At 41.3% G+C, this 20,829-nt stretch overlaps 1 long non-coding RNA gene across 2 annotated transcripts; it reads left to right on the plus strand.

The window, feature by feature from the left end:
* Positions 1-9,258: 9,258 nt before the first annotated feature.
* LOC309338315 lies at positions 9,259-12,381 on the plus strand. 2 transcript variants are annotated; one of them, XR_014154866.1, is made up of 3 exons: positions 9,259-9,460; positions 10,810-10,996; positions 12,011-12,381. It is a non-coding gene; the product is annotated as an uncharacterized lncRNA (long non-coding RNA). The 2 variants fall into 2 exon arrangements; XR_014154867.1 differs by having other exon boundaries at positions 12,014-12,381.
* The last annotated feature ends 8,448 nt before the right edge of the window (positions 12,382-20,829 follow it).

Here is a 20,829-nt window from a genome sequence, read left to right on the forward strand (position 1 = left end):
TGATTCGAATTATTTTTAGTCTAATCTATCAGCAAATCAGATGCAGTCATTTGAAGGATTACCATGGACTAATATGGGTACCTATCTGGAAATTCTGGTGTTTCATTTCTTCCTTTTAAAAAAATGAAATTAAAATAAATTGCATTTAATAAATTTATACAGCTACTAATTTTATTTTTAGATTATCAGATGCAGCCATGGGAAGGATTCATAATGACAGTTTGTGAAGATAGAGGATAGAGAGAAAGACTCACACAGAAAGCAGAATGCCTAACAAAAAAAGTCTGAGATTTTGCATTGCTCTTTGAAAGATTTGTATTTAGTTCAGTCTGCTGTCACCTTTGCCTTCAAACTATTCCACGAGACAGGAGCAACTGGCACAATCTAACAACCCCTTTGGCACAATCTGACAACAATGCTATTTTCCACTGAAGGCAGATAGTATTAAAGATCTATCAGCAGCTGTATAGTTTGAGTCTGAGCAGGAGGCCAAGACACTGGTGACCTGGCTCAAATGAAGCATAGTGGTGCCAGGCATAAATCAACACGAAGGGGGTGGGGAGCACTGGCACAAGCAGAAAATGTACCAAGGTAGATGTGGGAACTCCAAATGCAATCAGGCATGGGATGTAAACACAAGATTCAGGCAAGAAATTTGAGAAGCCATCTGAACAGAATCATAGAATTGTAGAGTTGGAAGAGAATCCAAGGGTTATCTAGTCCAAACCCCTGCAATGCAGGAATCTCAGCTAAAGCATCCATGACAGGTGGCCATCCAACCTCTGCTTAAAAACCTCCAATGAAGGAGAACCCACAACCTCCCAAGGGAGTATGTTACATTGAATAGCTCTTACCATCAGAAAGTTCTTCCTGATAATAATAATAATAATAATAATAAATTTTATTTATATCCCGCCCTCCCCAGCCGAAGCCGGGCTCAGGGTGGCTAACAACAATCAAACAATCAAACAATCAGATAATCGCACATTCTAAAAATATTTCATTATAAAAATCAATTAATGTTCATTTGGAATCTCCTTTCTTGTAACCTGAAGCCATTGGTCCAAGTCCTACCCTCCAGAGCAGGAGGAAACAAGCTTGCTCCCTCTTCCATGTGTCAGCCCTTGAGATATTTGAAGATGGCTATCATATCTCCTCTCTGTCTCCTCTTTTCCAGGCCGAACATATCTAACTCCCTCAACTGTTCCTCATAAGGCTTGGTTTCCAGATCCTTGATCATCTTGGTTGTCCTTCTCTGCACAGCTTGTCAGTATCCTTCCTAAAATGTGGTGCCCAAAACTGGACACAGTATTCCAGGTGTGGTCTGACCAATGAAGAATAGAATGGTACTGTTACTTCCCTTGATCTGGATACAACTTCTGTTGATGCAGCCTAGAGTAGCAATAGCTTTTTTGCTGCTGCATCGCATGGTTAGCTCATGTTAAGCTTGTGGTCCACCAAGACCCCTAGAACCTTTTCACATGTACTGCTAGTAAGCCAGGTGTCCCCCATCCTATATTTGTGCGTCTGGTTCTTCCTGCCTAAGTGCAGAACCCTACATTTGTCCCTATTGAAATACCTTTTGTTAGCTTGGGCCCAGTTTTCCAGTCTGTTAAGGTCATATTGAATCCCAATTGTGTTTTTTGTAGCATTAGCTACCTCTTCTAGTTTGGTGTCATCTGCAAATTTGATTAGCATCTCCTCAATTCCTTCCTCCAAATCTTTTATAAAGATGTTGAACAACAACAGACCCAAATTAACCTATTGCTCAGTCAAGGTGTTCCAGACTGACATGAAAATATTTATATGTAGTAAAGGTCTGCAAGGGCCAATGGCCTACCTCACGGAAGAACCACATGAAATAATATAATGACATACCAGAACTCTGCTGTATGGAGATGACCAGTTCTTTGAAGGATTACTGTGAACTGATATTGGTACAAGTCTGGAAGCAGTCTATTCTCAACTGGTCTCAATCCCTTGCTATGCCTCAGTGCTTTATTCTATCTAAATGATGGCTATGAAATGATGAACGACTGAAAAACAACATAGGAAAATGAAAGACACCTGTGGGTTGGCACATTAATGTTTATATTTTGTGCGGAAAGTTTTCTACAGTAACTAAACAATTGAAAATTAGTCTGATTATTTTATGTCACACAACATATTGGCTCAGAGCTGACCAATGCATATGAAACTGAATGAGTTTATAGCTGCTTCTTGGCACTGTAATGGTACAAAAGCAAAGATGAAAGGCAATAATTATTTTAGACAGCTTGATGTAATTCTGTCAACACGGAACTGAACTGGAGGTCATGAGGCAAGACCAATGGAATGTATTTGTTGGAGTGGAAGAGATTTATCAGTCAATAGAGAAATAAACTCTCCATCTTCCAAAACATACTGACAAAAATATTAGATTGCAGAGTTATCTGGATGATGCTTTGTGCCCAGCAGTATGCAGAATACCAAAAATAATATGATAAGGCCTCCAGCTGTCTCCTGGGGGTTGTACCAAAGAGACCTGCTCAGAAACTGATGTAGACAAATTGAATAATATAACAAAGAAGTTTGAAAAGTCTCCTATACAGCAGAGTAATTCTTTGTTCAAAGATCTTTGCCCCACTATTCTCTATGCTGCTATAAAATGCTTAAGATGGATTCACATAACAATTTTATGTGGTAATCATGAGGTGATAAGCATCTCATGTGTGACATTTCCGGCACACTGGCAGATATTGTTTATATGTGATGAAGCTGCTCTGTCATAGCTACTACATTAAACACCTTTCAAATGACCAAGGAATCCACCGATAGCTGTAGAAATTGCATGAAAATGATGCTCCTTTCTGAACTCAGGGTCATTTGATATAGGAGATGTTTTTAGGCAGCGCAACAAATCATTCCCCATTCACTCTAGACCTGGGGGGGGGGGGGGAATGGCTAGCAGCTATGACTCAAAGGCTTGTGTCTGTATCTTTCAGTAGAAACAGTGAAGCTGTTCTACACAACTTCTATCACAGTTTATCAGAAGAAAAACCTATCCACTTTGAAAGTGAAGGATAAATTTCCAAGGCATTCATTAAATCAATATTTTTCTTTCACCCGTGTGTACTTGATGATTTTGTATTTTAGGGGAAGTGGGGTCATAATGTGGGCAAAGAATGAGAATGTGGTGCTTGAATCTTGTAAGGGAGAGACAGGGTTTCCCAAAAGTTGATAAATCTATAGATGAAGAACTGGGCCAGTATTGAGCTAGATGGACCAATAGTCTGACTCCGGAGAAGGCAATTTACATTCCAGTACAAAAGACGCATTAAACTAAGACCACAGTTTGAGTAGGGTGGGGAGAACGTTTTCCTGCTTACTAATCAGGGAGAAATGTTCACATGTTCATTCTCAGCCAATCAGTGACTGGCTAAACTTGCAGCTGTGGGTGAGCTACCTCAGCAGTTGCAAACTGTGCCGGTGGTGGGATGGGAGAGCTTTAAACAGCTACCATCCTCACCAGGCCCCAGCTATGGAAGATGGGTCTACATAAGGCCCTATGTTCAACCTAAGTCTGTTTGTTTCATTTGGTCTACTCTGAGTGTGACTTAGCTGGATGTCACTCGAAGTAACTGCTTCTTGTGTGCTCACATGGCTGTCAGGCAGCAGAGGAAGCAACCCCCGCGACAGGTTGCCAGGACTGGACAAGGGGAAAGCCTTACCATCTGCTTTTATTCAATATTCACAGAGAGAGCCTTGGGAATGTGGCCTCTCAGAATAATGATGTTGCTCCAAGTGAATCTCCATCCCCTCCAACTTCCTCATGAGTGATCACTACGGGTGCTAGAACGTGCCCTCTGCCTTTGAACTTTTTGCTCTTCTACTTTCAAGGCCCACCGTGTTCTGGGAGATGCTCTCTAAAGACACTGAGTCTATCAGCTGTCGCTCCCCTTGTGCTTCCTCCTCCTCCTCTTTGTCTCCCATTATTTTCCCAGCTTTCCCCCTCATCTGTCTCTGAGCTGTGACCTCCCTCAAACCCCTGTTGTAATTCTTCTTCTTTGGAAGGGTCAGGCTGGGGAGGCAGTCTCCACCATTCCTCCTCTGCTCAGTCCCTGACAGTGGTTAATGAAATTCAAAGCTACTAGGAGTATCTGTGGGTGAAATGTTGTTTTGGTACAAAATGCCGAAAAGTTTTGTTTATGTGTATTGGGATTTTGTAGTGGAGTTGCTTATATTGGCTTGTGCATTTCTGATGAGACACATTAGATTACATTGTGAAATATGTATTTCAAACATGTGAATTTCAGTCTGTCCCCTCCATGTGGACTTCATGAAATTCAGAGCAGATTCATAATGCCTCCTGTCTGCAAAGGTTCTGCATGTGGTTGGATGGAAGAATTCATACCTTCCCTGTTTAGAAAATCAGATGTGATGTGGAGTGTATACATGTATGTATAGATTCGTATCTTGACAGCTCATCTAATGTTTAATGTTTTATCATGCTTTTGATACCCAGCCAGATGGGTGGGGTATAAATAAATTATTTTTGTTGTTATTATTATTATTATTATTATTATTATTATTATTTAGAAAGAAAAGGAAGGATGTGCGAGCAAAGATTTACCAAAATCTGCAACATGTAGAGGAATCAGACCCAAACTACAAAAGTCACAGAAAGCTGTTATAGTGTTAGTTATGTGCATAGCCTAAAGTCAGCACAGGTCTTCATTACAGCAGGGCAGCAGAAGTCAGATCCATTCTGTTCTTGTCGCTGCAGCTTTGCCAGTTATTGCTGTTCGTGTTAAAAAGTCCTCTTTAATTTCTGTTACTAATATAATTAGCAGGTCACTTCTGCAGAAAGATGATAGTTCTGCCTCACTTGAAAGTCATCAGTAATGAGAGACATCATCACCCCGGCACATCTCTCTGTAGAGTCCATCCTACAGGCATCAACATCACAATCAACCTTTTGGCTCTCAATTTAAACTCCATGCCCTGGCAGCTAACATTGTGATCAAGCAACTAAGCAGTGATATGAGCCTCCATTGTACTTCTATCTCATCACAGCTGCCACCGCTTTGTGTAACAAATGGCCTTCTGGGTCCTGTACTTCTAATTCTCCTGCACTATGGCATTCTTAACGTGAATAATTAAAACAAGCATTCCAAAAGCTTGTGGGGTGGCTTGGGGGAATTAGTAGAATTATGCTCTCTCTTTTTTGGCATTCATTTCTGAAGAAGACCCTGGGCCAAAAAAAAAATCATTGATGAATCGTCTTTAAAGCCCTACATGCCTTGGAACCAGGCAATTTAAAAGAAGATTTCCTTGCACATTATCCATCCCAACCACTCAGGGGAGGCTTTCTTGCATGTCCCATCCACTTCTGAAGCTTAGCTGCTGGAAAAACAAGAAAGGGCCTTTTTGATGGTGGCGTCTAGAATATAGAGTTCTTTGGGAGATCTATTTATCCCCTTTCTCTCATTCTTAAGGACACATGAAGAGCCCTGCTGGATCAGACCAAAGACCTATCTAGTCCATCATCCTGTTCTCACAGTAGCCAACTAGGAAGCCCTCAAGCAGGACAGGAGCAGCCTTCTCCCTCCATAGGCTGAAGATCTGTTTCAGGTAGCCTTTGCTAATCCCTCTAAAGTGTTGATTTATTAAATGTCTCTGTTTTGTTGGTTCTGTGCTTGTTTTACTTATTTTATTGCAGTGTGTATGTTGCTAGTGTTAATACATGATTGCGTTCAGAGTGGACTAAAAAAAATATAAGAAGTATTTTGTTATTGAAAGAACATTGCTAAATCTTTAAAAATCTTTTTTTTAAGTTGCTGGGCAGGGGCAGGGAACCCCCAAACCAATACTTACAGTGGGAGCTTGAAGGAAGGTAGCATATACTTATTTCTTTTAGTGGGCAAAAATGTGTATTTAAATTTAAAGTTTGCTTTTGTGCCTTTTTGAATAGACAAGAAGATAAATGTTGCAAAACGCTTCATCAGCTCACTCTTAAATCCATTGCGATAGCAAGAAACTCTGATTTGAGAAATAGCTATCTTTTGGGAACACTCCCTATGCATGCCAATGCCCATGGCCTTAAGAGGTCTGAATATTTATGGCAATGCCCATGGCTGCATTTCCTGCAAAAAGAGGTAATTACCTCTTGCACCTCGCATAAAAACAATGGAAAGTGTGTGGCCAATGCTAATGAAGCATGTGGTTCAGAATAAACCTTGTGTAGCACTGGAAGGGTTTCAAACCTATACAACAGACAGCTCTAACAAAGGAGTTGTTTAGGAGCTAGGTAACATATGTGGAGGGGATGTATATATTTGACTTCTGAGGGTCCCCCCCCCACTTGGTGCCCAAAAAGGGGAAAGTCATATGATGTTATTGTTGAAAATGATTTGAAGGCTGCGTGATTAAAAATTATGAGAGCCAACATAGCCAGTGGTAGGGCGAGTCCTAAAATACACACCTTGGGTATCAAAGGCCAGGGCAAAGTGGAGCATCTTAATCAGTCTCTGCTGTATATGAAGGTGTCAGATGCACCTCTGTGGGGACCAAGCTCCACAACTTACGAGACTATCACAAAGAATGTCATGTCCTGGGCTACCACTGCCGTGAGCTTTTAAGAATGGCGGAACTACCAAGAGCCCCCTCCCAACCTCTGTTGATCTTAGTGTTCAAAAGGGCCTGTAGCGAAGGATGTTTTATTTCATATATTTGGGACCTGAGTCATCAAGGGCTTCAAACACTTACGTGAGCATTTTGAACTGGCATCCGGTGCTGTTTTTTTAAAACAGGTTATGTGGGTTCTAAAGGGAACTCCAGCCAGCAATCTGACTGCTGCCAGATTAATCTGATTGCCTCCTTAGATGCTATTTAGGGAAGGTCATAGGTGAGACGTAATTTGGTTAAAACTGGAAGGTTGCAGAAATGAGGGCTTGTGTATTTCACAGACCACCTTTATTTTCTGCCATAAATAAAGCACAGCTCATCTGGGTTAGAGAACCTAGTGAGCCAATGGTGTTGGGTATAAGGAGAATTATGCCTCGATTGACAAACTATGCTGTTGATAGCATCTGTGAAAAGACAATTAACTAATGAATTAATGTTACAAGTTTTATATACCACTTAGAATAAAACCTCAAAAAGGACTTTAAAAAACAAAAAGAATTTTAAAAATGATCAGTTTTAACAGTTTTAAACATTCGAAAAATCAACAATAAGCTAAAAACCAGATTGAAACACATGCCAGCATTCTACATGTTAGGATAGGCTTGCCTAAACAAAAATGTTGTAAGCAAGAGGTTAAAAGAGCACAGTGAAGATGCTTGCCTGATGTCAATAGGCAGGAAGTTCAAAAGTGTGGATGCTGCCATAATAAATATCAATTCCTTACAAATGTAGAACGATTATTATGCAGCATCTGTAGCAGTGCCTGCTCCTTAAATCAAAGTGATTGAGTGGGCATAGATGGGGTAAGGCTATTTCTCAAGTAATCTGATCACAAACTGTTAAGGGAATGACATACAAATAGTAAGAGAAGCCACACCATTGCCTGAACTACTGTGGCCAAGTTCCCGGTCATAGCTCTCACACCAAACAGAGCTGGTAAAAAGTGCTTCTAAAATGGTTTAAGCTTTTCTTTTTATATCAAAATTTCCAACTGCTTCTTTTCACCACCAGCTAGGTTCTCTCCAGCAGCCTATCACTCAGCCAAGCGTATTTTGTTTCCAATTTGGAACTGCCTGCCTTTGAGTTTGTTGTCTGCTTGGCAGCCGTTTGTCCTCTACAGCTTCCCTACGCAGACAGCACCTGTACTAATTAAGTAACAATCAGCAATCTGACTGCAAACCACCTGGGAAATCTCTCATTAAGATTTATTGGGAAGCGTTTTCGTGGCATTTTATTGCCAGGGTTCATTCTGATTGTGCCTTTATGCTAACCAGGTATTTCCAAATAGACCTCTTTCCCCTTGTTCCATTAGGTTCTTTCTTGTTTTTTGTAGAGCGCGGCCCTTTACTGTTTTACTGTTTCCCCTGCTGGTTAAACAGGAGGTGACAGACACAGGGCAGTAATAGTCAGGCACCTGTTCTGTCTGAACAATAAAATGTATGTGTTGGGTTTTTTGTTTTGTTTTTAAGCACCCTGCATGGTATAATTGTGAGCCTGAGGAGATTAAGGGAGAAGAACAAAGGGAGAAGGAAGGGAGAAGAACAAAGTGAGAATATAGATTGCAAAATGTTCCGTGGTGAAGAAACAGAGTTGACAACTCGCTTCCTGGGAAGGCTGCTGTCCATCTACAGGGATGGAGAACCTGGGGTCCTTAAGATGTTGTTGGACAACAACATTTCTCCCCCAGTTGTGTATTCTGGGGAACCCCCCCCAAAAAAAAATCATACATACATTACAGAAGGAGGTGGTCTACAGCAGAAATCCTGTTTGCCAGGGTACCTGATATGGTCACTGACTTCATTACCTGAGCAGTCTGGCTATTTGTTTGTGATGGTAAATACTCAGTTCCTGAATCCAGGTCACAGGCTCACCCTATTCATACACAGATACGCCCTTAAGACAGGATTTGTGAGCAAAGAGGCAATGGGGAGGTTTTCCCATTTCCTTCCTCCTTGCAGAGAAATCTTTGAGGTCAATTTGGGAGTCAAAATGGCTTCAGGATTATTTTCCTGTACTGTTTCAGACCTGTGGTTTATATATTTATGTATTTGTTTGCCTGGTACATTTATGAACATTTATTTTATATCTTAGACTTTATAATTTTCATAACAGTCACATTTACAAATTATATTCCTGTAAAGCAAGTGTGTGGTAAATTTTTGGCTCTGGGGACCAGCTCTTTATCTAACTGCACTCCATGGACCAACTTTGATAGCTGGGCAGGGAAACCACCTGTCAAACACATGACATTGTCATGACATTGTATGGATAATACTAATAGTACTACTGGTAATAATACTACTAGTAGTACTACTACTACTTTTACTACTACTAATTCCCTCTCTTGCAATTTTGAGTTTCTCCAAAGCATGAAAATGCTCTTCGTTCATTACCTTTCTAGCAATTTGAAATGATACATGTCTGGATTCTGAAAATATATAGGCACCCATAATATAATTAACAATATCTATTTTTCAAAGAAGAGAATAATACTCTTTCTTTAACATGTGAACTCTAATGTTCCTGTGCTCCCAGCTCTTCATTTTCAAAGCTGGCTTATATTGTTGTTTAACAGGACCCGACACTCATGGACTTGAGCACAGCTTCAACCCATTTGGTGCTGGTGCTGGTGACTTTGAACAGGCATTGGGAGGCAGATGTGCACTGTTCTCTGTAATTACTTTCCGCTCTCGTCTTGCCCTTTGCTGTCTGTTTGAAATTTAACCTTAATAGAATCAGAATGGCATTTACCCAGGGATCATCTCCAGAATGCTTGGAACTTACGGAAATAAAGGTTAGACTCTCAACCAACTTCTCCAATCTAATGTTTTCATGGCTGAAATTGTTTAAAGTGTTTTTAATAATAATAAAAAACAAGAAGAAGAATTAGGAGAGCTGTGTGTTTGTTGCAAGGGTTTAAGATAGAAGGCTTTAAATCAAATTGAATAACACACCATATTATAAGTTTCTTGCAGTATAGTGCTAAAAGGCTGGTTTCATGCAACAGGTTTCTGCTGAAGCTTTGGCAGGCAGATTTGCAATGGAAAGGGAATATTTTGTGCAAGATTATCACTGATCAGCCTCCATGTACATACTCCAGACAAAATATTTGTGGGCTAGCAGGCCATAAAATGCCCACTTGCCATGGTCTCAGCAACAGACCATTACTAGATGGCGACAACTTGAAGGCAGATGAAATCTCAAATCCAAAGCTTTGCTAAACTTATACTTCTAAGACAGAATGTGTTGTAGGGGGGTTTTCCTTCCACCCTTCCTTCCTTCCTTCCATTTTCCTTCCATCAGTGTCTCCCCACCTCCCACAATTCCTTTGCATTGGTCCTAACAGGAAGGGAAATAAGTAGGCAAGCCCCTGGGCCAATGTGCTTTCTACCCTGATTCAGGGGAACAGCAAAATTGGACTCACTGGATCTAAAGCCATTCCTGATCTGCCTCTGCAATATCACCACCCCACCCTGCCTCCCCTCTGGAAGTAGCCACTGTGAAGGAACAATGGCAGCAGTTCTTTCCATGCAGCCTCCAAGGGTAGATCTCCACCAATCAGGGCGGAGTTCTGCAAAATCCTATGGCTCTGGGACAGTCTTCCATTGACCATAAGACTGTACCCTAAAAGCATTTCCTAGCAGTTGCTGGACACGATAGCCTTTGGACTGTTTCAGCAGGGCTCTTACGTTTTTGGTCAGACTGCTTTGGGAGTTTGGGGGAAGAAAAATTATTTTAATTTGCAACTTCTGCATACCTTTGAACCCCCACCCCCTCAATACATAGGCAGAAACTACTTGCTCTCTTAATTTTGGGTGGACCACTTTGGCTCCCAAACTGGATTTGTTTTAAGAGGTAACGATAAATAGATAGTAGGTGTTCCGATTGCCCTGGTAGACCTAGGGAATCACAATTGTGTCATATATAGATTAAAGGAACACTAATTATTTCACAGCAAGGCCTGATACATAATTACTTATGCAAGAGTCGATATTTGAACAGTTTAAAAGTTTAAAGTAAGCTTAAAAAGCTGGAAGCAGTGTAAAATATTAAATTGCCACTATTTTAAAACAATGAAGCTTTTTTAAGTGTGTGTTACTCATACTAAACCTTGCAATAAACTATCTCCATTTGCTTTTTCAGAAAGGTATAAAAAACTGAGTGTCTGCATTCCAAAGAGAATAAGTACTGGTATTAAAATTGTGACTTGAGACTCCTTGTATTGCCTTGAGAGAAAACATCCATTTTAGTATGAGACAGAAAATACTCATTTGTGGTCAACGACATCTGGCACATTGGATAGCTTACCTCATTAAAATTTTATTCACAGGTAGGTGTTCCAGTGTGCCCATTATGGTATACAAACACATCTCCTTGCTGCCAACTGCTCATTTTTAAGGGCTTCCTCTAGTATAGTAGCTTACCTTATAAACTGCGAGAACTGTTTTTCAGTTAAACATTCATAGAAATATTTATTATTATATAAAAAAACAATTGCATATATAAAAGCAGTTGAATAATTTCATATATAAAGAATATTAAAAACCATTACATATTCAATGAAAAATAATATTATTTAATCATGTAACAAGAACAAGAAAACATAAAACAAGAAAACCAGATATATATTTCCCCCCTCAGAGTTCTTTATTGCTCATTGTCAATGGCTTTCGTCTTGGCAAATATGAAGTTGGTGGGGGGTATTTTCTTGTGATCATGTCACTGGAAAAACAAAATGAAAAAAAAATGCCTTTTCCATTTTTTGTTGATTCTTGTTGAATGTCAGGTTGAAGATGATTACTAAGATTTATCTACAACAGTGAAAGATTTAGGGGTCCAGGTGTTGTGCTTGTCATCCCCTCATGTAGAAGGAAAAGATCCAAGCGAGATGAAATGCAGCTCAAAAGTGAACAGATGGCAAAAACAGATAGGCTTTGGCTCTAAGGGTCAAAGGATGGTGCTTCAGGAAGTCAAACTACTGATTAGGGAATAAACATCAAAAAGTTGATGCCAGTGAAAGTACCTTGATCTATTAATAGAGTAACAAAGTAGGGTAAGCTTTGAACAAGTTTATGGAGTCACCAAGGATGATAACACTGATTTGCAAAAAGCAGCAATTAGAAGTTCATCTGAGCATGGACAATAGGAGTGTCAATAGTAGTAGTGTCAAGGAGGCAGCAAATCTTGGGTGATTCTGAATATATACCCACAGGAACTACTGTACATAATCAGGAAAAATGCAGAAGATGCCCCGCCCCCTTAAAACAAGTAGTCAGTGTTGGAATTCTAACTCAACAAAAATGTAAGAGATAATCAATGTATTACAACAAATTTTGTCTCCTAGCAGGTCAACATTTGATGTTAAGCAGCCAAGGCAGGAGAATATAAATAGAAGAGGGCTTCTGGATCAGACTAAAGGACCATCTAGTGCAGAATTGGGTTCCTGCAATGGCCACCAGGATACCTAAGGGAAGCTTGCAAGCAGGATATGAGTGCCCAGGTTCCTCAGCCACTGATATTCAGAGGCCGACTCTCTCCGATAATGAAAGAATTAGAGAGCTATCATAAGTAATAGTCATGAATGGCCTTATCCTCCATGAAAGAGGTGAGCCAAATGTATGATAAGCACACAAAGTGAAGCATGATGGGGGCTTGTTCTTTTGATTAAATCAAAATCAAAATAAGCAAACAAATTTTAAAAATAAACTAAAAAATAAACTGATAACTAATTTTCTAAAAGTTTTATTGTTTTCTCTCAATCTACCAGATCTAAAAAGTTAAATATTCAGACGCCTAGATTATAATATTCACATTGATTTGTCCAGCACCCCCACTGCTCTTAACCCACAAGTTTGTGCTGCACATTCTTAGATGACTCTAAAGTGGTGGCAGTTATCATCCCAATTTTGGCTAAGAGTTAAAATAATAAAAATGGTAAGTGGCATTGAAACTGTGCCTGATTGTTTTGGACAAATACTTAGTGGGAATATTTAGGGTAAAATGTCCCTGAATTGGTGGAGGTTGTTGAATTATGTAAATTCATTTCCCTCACATTCCTACACTTCTGTCACTCTGTTTCCATGCACCAAAACCTTGTCCCAAATTGGTCCAAGTCCATAATTACTGTATTTTCTTAAAATAAGTACATTCGCAACTATGCAATGCGTGGGTCCTAAACAACTATTTACATATTTATCTACCCATCTTCCAGCTGGAAAACTGAATGTGAAAATGGGGATAACTAAGGTACTGCACACATTCACATTACAAATTGAAATACTTCTCTGAGTATACACACGTATCTATTAACATTATAGTGGATGTAGTTCAAGTCTTGTTCAGAGCAGATTTTGTTCCACGACCTACAGCAAGTAGAGGTGAAAATGTAAGTGAAATAACATTGACAAATTCTGGTTTGGATGAAAATTGAAACAGACAGAAAAATGGTTCATCTAGCCTGGCAAGTTCCCAAGCAGTCATCACTGTGGAAATCAACCTTCACATGAAAGCAGCTAGAGGTTTGGTGCCTTTGAACATGCCCTGATAGTGATAGGTCTTGTAGGCCACCAGTAGGGATGGGGGAATCTACCAATTTCAGTTTCTTTCAGTTTCTCACTTTTCTAATTGTAAATTCACTTCACATTTCAAGGGGGGAAAGTAAAGGATTTCCGCAAGCATTTTAGTGTGAATTTTTCCTAATATACACATTTTGGTATGCAAATTTCCCTAATATAACATATTTTCTTCTATGCTATTTTCCCAAACATATGCATTTAGTGCACACTTTCCCCTAATACTCACATTTTTTACTCATTTGTTTGGCTGCAGAACCATACTGCAATATTTAGAGAAATGTGAATTTTCAATGACAGTTGCCTTTGAGTTTGTGCATTGTTTCAGGAAATGCGAATTCACCTTGAAATGAACTGAATCTCTCCTGTAGACCTAACTATCCTGTGAGTATTTATTATCTAGTACTTCAAAACTGATGGTGGCAGTTTCCCCAGTATTCTAAGGCAACGGATTCTGTATTCATTGACACTGCTAAATTTCTCTAAACAATTGTGCAGTGTGTGGTCCTAGCACAGCAGCCATTTCCATGGTTGAAGTTGTTGAGAAAAGTGCAGTTGCAATCACACACATGGTTTGCCAGTTCGGTTCACACTGACATCTCTCCACACTGTTGTGTATGATTGTGTAGAGGAGTCTAGAAGTGAGAACCACTCCACTGTGTAATGAAGCGCTCCCCGTTTTTCCCTGCCTTAAGTCTGCTGCCAACTGTATGGCTAATGATGGCAGGCCTTGGAAATATGAGGCAATAGCACACCCGTCTCCTGTTTGATTGCTAACTTGTCATATTTGCTATGGCATAGCAAATACACTCATGGGATAAAATATGACTTCATGTTGACTTAATCCAGTCTATTTTGGCTGTGTGAAAATACCCTTCGCGGTCACCTTCCTTGGCATTTCTGTTCATATGTTCATGAATTGGCCATAAAAACAATCAAAGTTAATGGGAAGACTCCTATAGGTTTTAAATGTGCTGTGACTCAGCCCCCCAAATGTCCAGTATTATCACAACGGTCACACAAGGATCATCAAAACCAATGAAAAAACTTAACCTTGCTCCTATGGACCACTGAGGAAATGAAACACATTTGCAGGCCTATATAATGAATGTGGCTGAAGTAATTTAGTAAAGACATTATCATGGAGGTAAGCAGGCTTAGGACTTAACTATTGATTTCCTGTCTCTTAATTGTTTTGATGAGGGCTGATGCACTTGAATAACCTTAACTGGCTTTTTGAGCTAGAGTTTTCTCTCCCCCCCCCCCCAAGTTGGAAGGACAATGTAAACTGTAATAGTTTTAATTAGACCTTTTCCTGTTTTGTTTAGTTCATAACCTGAAAGGGCAACTGAGCAATAAAATGGCAGCAGTAATGTTACAACTCAGCATATAAAGGGCTGTGTGTGCTCTGTGCCAAAATAAAAAAAGGGTTTCTGCTGAAGAAAGAAACTCAGATCTTGTGAGAAGAAGCAGAATATCAGCAAGCAGAGCAAAATGCACACTTTTACATTCATGTTAATGTCTTACCTAATTAATTTATTTCCCAGAAAGTTTTCCACAATGATTTAAAAAATACTTGAGAAATGAAGGGAAACAGGGTCATGCAGAGAGCCAAAGCAGCCATACTCTACTCCTAAGCACTTTTAAAAGAGTTGTTCTGCTAAACTCATTTCAAATTTCACCAGACCTTCCTTCTGGGATTTTTTTCCATATCATGAGAGCTAGAAACTCATATTTATTTTAAGAAACTGAAAGCTAAGATTCAGGGAGCCAAGTTCCATTTGTGGTCAACCCAATGGATGTACACAGAGAAAATTTACAGCTTAAAGTGTTCTTCTCTGACATAGTATGAAGAAAGCCATTTACCCATAACTAAACTTTGAGTACAAGTACAGTGGTGCCTCGCAAGACGAAATTAATTCGTTCCGCAAGCTTTTTCTTCTTGCGAGTTTTTCGTCTTGCGAAGCACGGTTTCCCATAGGAATGCATTGAAAATCAATTAATGCGTTCCTAGGGAGACCGCCTTCAGACCAGGTCCGGGGACAGTCTTTCCCCGGACCTCTTCTGAAGGCTGGTGGGGGGGGGAGGACTTTTCTCCCCACCGCCAGGCTTCAGAACAGCCTTCTGAAGGCTGACGGTGGGAAGAAAAGCCCTTCTCCCGCCGCCAGCCTTCAGAAGAGTTCCTGCAGGGCTGCCTAGGCTGCGAATAGCAGCCTGCTGCCGGGTGCGAGGGACGCTCTGAAGCAGAGCGCCCCTCGCCCGGGGCAGACATCTGCAGCTTGGGGAGCCCTGCCGGACTTCCCCACAGGGCTCTCCAAGCTGCGGATAGCAGCCTGCTGCCCCGCACGAGGGGCGCTCTTAAGCAGAGCACCCCTCGGGTGGGGCAGACATCTGCAGCTTGGGGAGCCCTGCCGGACTTCCCCACAGGGCTCTCCAAGCTGCGGATAGCAGCCTGCTGCCCCGCACGAGGGGCGCTCTTAAGCAGAGCGCCCCTCGGGTGGGGCAGACATCTGCAGCTTGGGGAGCCCTGCCGGACTTCCCCACAGGGCTCTCCAAGCTGCGGATAGCAGCCTGCTGCCCCGCACGAGGGGCGCTCTTAAGCAGAGCGCCCCTCGCGCGCGGCAGACATTCACAGCTTGGGGAGCCCTGCGGGGAACTCTTCTGAAGGCTGGAGGCGGGAGAAGGGCTTTTCTTCCCACCGCCAGCCTTCAGAACAGCCTTCTGAATGTTGGCGGTGGGGAGGAAAAACCCTCCTCCCACCGCAAGCCCCGGGAAGAGAGGAGAAGCTGCGCGCCTTCTCCTCTGTTCCCGGACCTCCCACCGCAAGCCTTCAGGACAGGTCCGGGAACAGAGGGGAAGGCGCGCAGCTTCTCCTCTCTTCCCGGGGCTTGCGGTGGGAGGAGGGTTCCCCGCTGTCCCCGGAGATTTCCCTATGGGCTTTCGTTTTGCGAAGCAAGCCCATAGGGAAATTCGTCTTGCGAAGCCGCTAAAAATCGGAAAACCCTTTCATCTTGCGGGTTTTTCGTTTAGCGAGGCATTCGTCTTGCGGGGCACCACTGTATCTGCAAAAGACCTGTTCTGTGGTGGCCCCAAAGCTCTGGAACTCATCACCAAATGAATTCAAGATGCTGGTTTTGACCTGTAAAACTTTATAAAGCATGGAACCCTAATATGTCTCCCAGTACGAACCCTCTCATATTTTTGAAGGCCCACCTCCAAGTGACCCTTGTGGTAGAGATGCAGAGAGTGGCCACAAGAGAAAACCTTTGTAGTGCTCCCTCAATTGTGGAATGCTCTCCCTAGGGAAGTCTGCCTAGTGTTGACATCGCCATGTTTTGGGCACCACATCAAGACCTTCCTTTGCTTCCAGGCCAATGAATTTATCGGGTGATCTAAGGTAGAATTAAGGTAACCAATAAAGCACTTTTAAGACTGGTGTGATGGATGGAAAGGGGACTGTGGCAGTGCCGCATACTGCACTGACTGAACCTTCCAAATGGCCTTGAAAGGCAACCCGACTGCAGTAATCCAAGTAGAAAGCTATCAGAACAGGGAACGGTATTTATAGATGGGAGTTCTAGTCCAAAACTTCTGGAGGCCACTAGGTTGGAAAAGACTGATCTATGGTACCTCTCTAACAATGCATTTGTGCAAAATATGTAGTTAGCCCCTTCGCCTTCTGCTACCTGAACTGACCCAACAGCATTAGCTTTCTGAGTGGCAGGAAATCCATGACTATGTCATTTATTATTTATGCTTCTTTGAATAAAAAGAATAAAATAAAGGCCATGGTTAACATTATTTGCAGAGACCTCTTCTAATATTGTGGATGCTGCTAGCAAAAGAAACACCAAGATTTGTTTTTTTAAAAAATTGTGAACATAAGTGTTGCTCTGAACTCATAGATTTCTTTTCTCTCTGATTAAGCTATCAAAATATATTCTTGGAGCATAGAGAAAACTAATACATGATATTTCTCTATGGCTCAGTGACACTAGCAATAAAGGATTTCATTGTCTATAATGAACAATAAATGAATAAAATGTGCTGCAGTAATAAGAAAAGAGGAGGGCAGATAAAAATAATCCTTGAAGTTTCATTAGTAGTTTTGTACCATGTGCAGAGTCTTGCTAATGGTCTTGGATCATACAAATAAACTTCTGCAGCAAAGAATGGGTGGTGTTCAATGAGATTTTACTCAGAGTAGACCCAATGAAATGACCATGGCTAAATTAGGTCCTTTAATTTCAACAGGTCTACTCTGAGTAAAATTCAGTTGAATACCATCCTCTGTGTTGTTCTCTTTTCTCTGTCAGTCCAAAATTAAAGGAAGAGTTGATCCAGCCTCAGTTCCTGAGACAAAAGCTGTCATAAGCCACATTATTTTCTGTTAGCTTCAATAGGATTACAGTGATTAATTTGCATTCCAATTAATATGCAAGACAACCCGAAATCACTGGCCATGTAACCCAGGCTGGATTATGTAGATCAGTGTGTGGAGAACTGCTGTGTAAATTATCCTGACCTGAAGTAGGAGCTTGTGCTTGATATAATTTTGCTCTTTTTAGACACTGGTTCCCTAATGTTTCAAAATGGAAAGAGATGTGAATTGCAATGTTGGATGCCAAAACAGGAGCACATTACAAATTTTAGAATCCAAATAGTATATGATGCTTAAAGAAGTAAAATAAAATTAATGAAGATTAACTTACCTCAGAGCAGTCATCCTAGAGCTATGTGGGTACATCTCAGTGACCAGAACCTTGGTTAACTGAGGCTTAGTAGGCCCAGAGTATCTACAGTACAATCCAGAAGGTTGAGATTTAAATTTATTTTGTATTGTGGAAGTCAATGGGACAAAATCAATTTGAAGCCCAGAGTTACAGGCTACCTATTAATGATTAGGTTCTCTTTAGGGCTGAGCTACTTATTAGAGGGAATGAATGGCTGTACAAATTGCATCTAACTTCACATCTCTCCAGTAACATCTACTCAAAGAAATGTGATAGAATTGCTTTCAGTGTTCTCCTACACCCTGCTAACCTACCCTCAGCTTCATTGGCTGCTGTTTGCAGGGAGTCAGGAAATCCTACATGAAATGAGGTCATGTCACACATTTCTATCACCAGATTTTTCAGGCAGATGTGTTAGATGCCACCAAATAGGCCCCTTAATATCTACTTAACCCCCATGCAACCCTTTTGGTTGCAATCAGACAGGACCCCTCCCTGTTGAACCTCTGTCGCTCACTGAAAACGTAAGCACGTGAGATGAAATTGTTGAATCAGGTCAATGGCCCATGTATTCCAGCATCCTGTTTTCACAGTAGGCAATCTGTCTGTGAGCTGCAATAGCACTCTGCCCTCCTGCATCTCACAGCAACTGGTATTCAGAGGCACCATGCCTCTGTCGGTAGAAGGAGAACATAGCCAGCATGACTAGCAGACATTGATAGCCTTGTCTTCCATGAATTTGTCTAATCCTCTTTAAAGCTATCCAATTTGGTGGCCTTCACTGCCTCTTGTGGGAGCAAGTTTCATAATTTAACCATGTGCTGCATAGAGAAGAACTTTCTTTCATATGTCCTGAATTTTCCAAAATCCAGCTTCACTGGATATTCCTGAGTTCAGGAATTATGAGAGAATGAGATAACCGCTTCTCTCAAGAAATCATCTATCATGTCATTTCTTACTAGCAGTTGGTGGTGGTGGTGGTTTTCAAGCACGCTTTTAAATTGAATTCTGATCTTATAGTTTTAACTCGTTTTAGTCTTATTGTGCTGGGTCTCCTGTACACTGCTTAGAGACAACTGTGATTCAGTGGTATACAAAGTGTCGAAGTAAATAAATAAAATAATAGTAAATCCCTCTTTGCATCTAGCAACAGGTTTTAATGCAAGTTTCATCAGCTGGAAGGGCTACTAATTAACCAGAAAGGGTTTGGGGGTAATTTAACCCTTTCCATTCCTGTTGAGATCCTGAAGAAAATCTTCTTCTGAAGCTAATATTTGCTTTGGGAGTAAATCTCCCATTGGCTCCAGTGGAGGAAATTCAAATGAAATGCTACCTTCAGGAGAGGAGTTTAGGGATGAAGGGATTAAATTCCTATCTATGTCTGCTTTGATACCTTCAATTATCACCCACCCACCCAAATGATGCTATTTGCATTTAAAACAAAAAACAACAACCCCTGTAGTTTGGCCCCAGTCCTCCTGCTTACTCAGACTTGTGATTATCTGAATATTTTGGAATTCCCAAAGCCATTTGGTAAATGAGGTTGCAATAAATGCTTTAATAACAAAGAGCAGCCAAGTCCTTGGTTTATCATATCCGTTTGAAAAACCAGATAATAATGGGCAGATGTTAAGAGCTGGCAATTATGTTCCTATGCAAAATTTGCTTTTGTTGTGCACTCAATACATTTGTAAAGCCTGTCAGTGGATTTCCCCCTGTCTTGTAGACCCTTTGACCCCCCCCCCCTCAGCCCATCAGATTGAGAAGGAAATTGCACTCCAAATTCATCTTCATTTCTTCTTTAAAAACACAAGCTTGCTTGTCACTGAAAAGAAGTAGCTAATCTTTCAGAAGTGGATGAGAGATGTGAAGAATGAGTTTATAGACTCAGTAGGGCATTATTTCTGGCATTTTAAAATAAATAAATGAATAAATAAAGACAGTGTTCAAAAGTGTGTGGTAGGAGCGAGTGAAGGGCCACTGTTGTTTCTTCTTTAAAGAGAAACTGAATATGCGGGAGGGGAATACAAAATTCAATCTGGATGGTGGAAGGTTTTTACAGTGGTACCTCGGTTTATGAACTTAATCTGTTCCGGAAGTCTGTTCTTAAACCAAAACTGTTCTTAAACTGAAACTGTTCTTAAACCGATGCACGCTTTCCCTAATGAGACCTCCCACCGCCGGTTCCCTTCCACCATTCGGCTTCTGTTCTTATACTGAGGTAAAGTTCGTGAACCAGAACACTACTTCCAGTTTTGCGGAGTTCATAAACTGAATAGTTCGTAAACAGGACTATTCGCAAACCAGGTCCCCTGTATTGTGTAAATCAACTACAGTCATACCTCGGGTAACAGACGCTTCAGGTTGTGCGTTTGTACTTCCGGGTTTCGGAGCTTGGGCATGCGCAGAAGCACTAAATCACGCTTTGTGCATGCACAGAAGTGCCAAATTGCAACCCACGCGTGCGCAGGCGCGGCGCTGAAGGTTGTGAACGCTGTGGGTTGCGAACATGCCTCCCAAATGGATCATGTTCGCAACCTGAGCTTCCACTGCATAGGTGAGATTCAGCAACGGCTCCAGCATGATATCTTCATGTCTGCTTCTCCTGGACTTGCACCACCCAATGCAAAGCATTATCAAGCATTTTAGCAGGCTGACAGTCATTCACTCCATTTGACCCAGCTTAACATGGTCTGGGCCTAATGGAGCAACGCATGCACTTAAAAGCTATTTGTGTGCATTAGCTACACTTTCTGGCTCTGAAGAACTGCAGCGCACTGGAGGACTGCCAGCATTTCTTATGTTTCTCTCACTGCCCCTGCTCCTGCTCCTGTCGTTTTAACAGCAGGCAGACATGC

Source organism: Podarcis erhardii (assembly GCF_964252035.2).
Source record: "Podarcis erhardii genome assembly, chromosome: 3".
Lineage (NCBI taxonomy): Eukaryota > Metazoa > Chordata > Lepidosauria > Squamata > Lacertidae > Podarcis > Podarcis erhardii.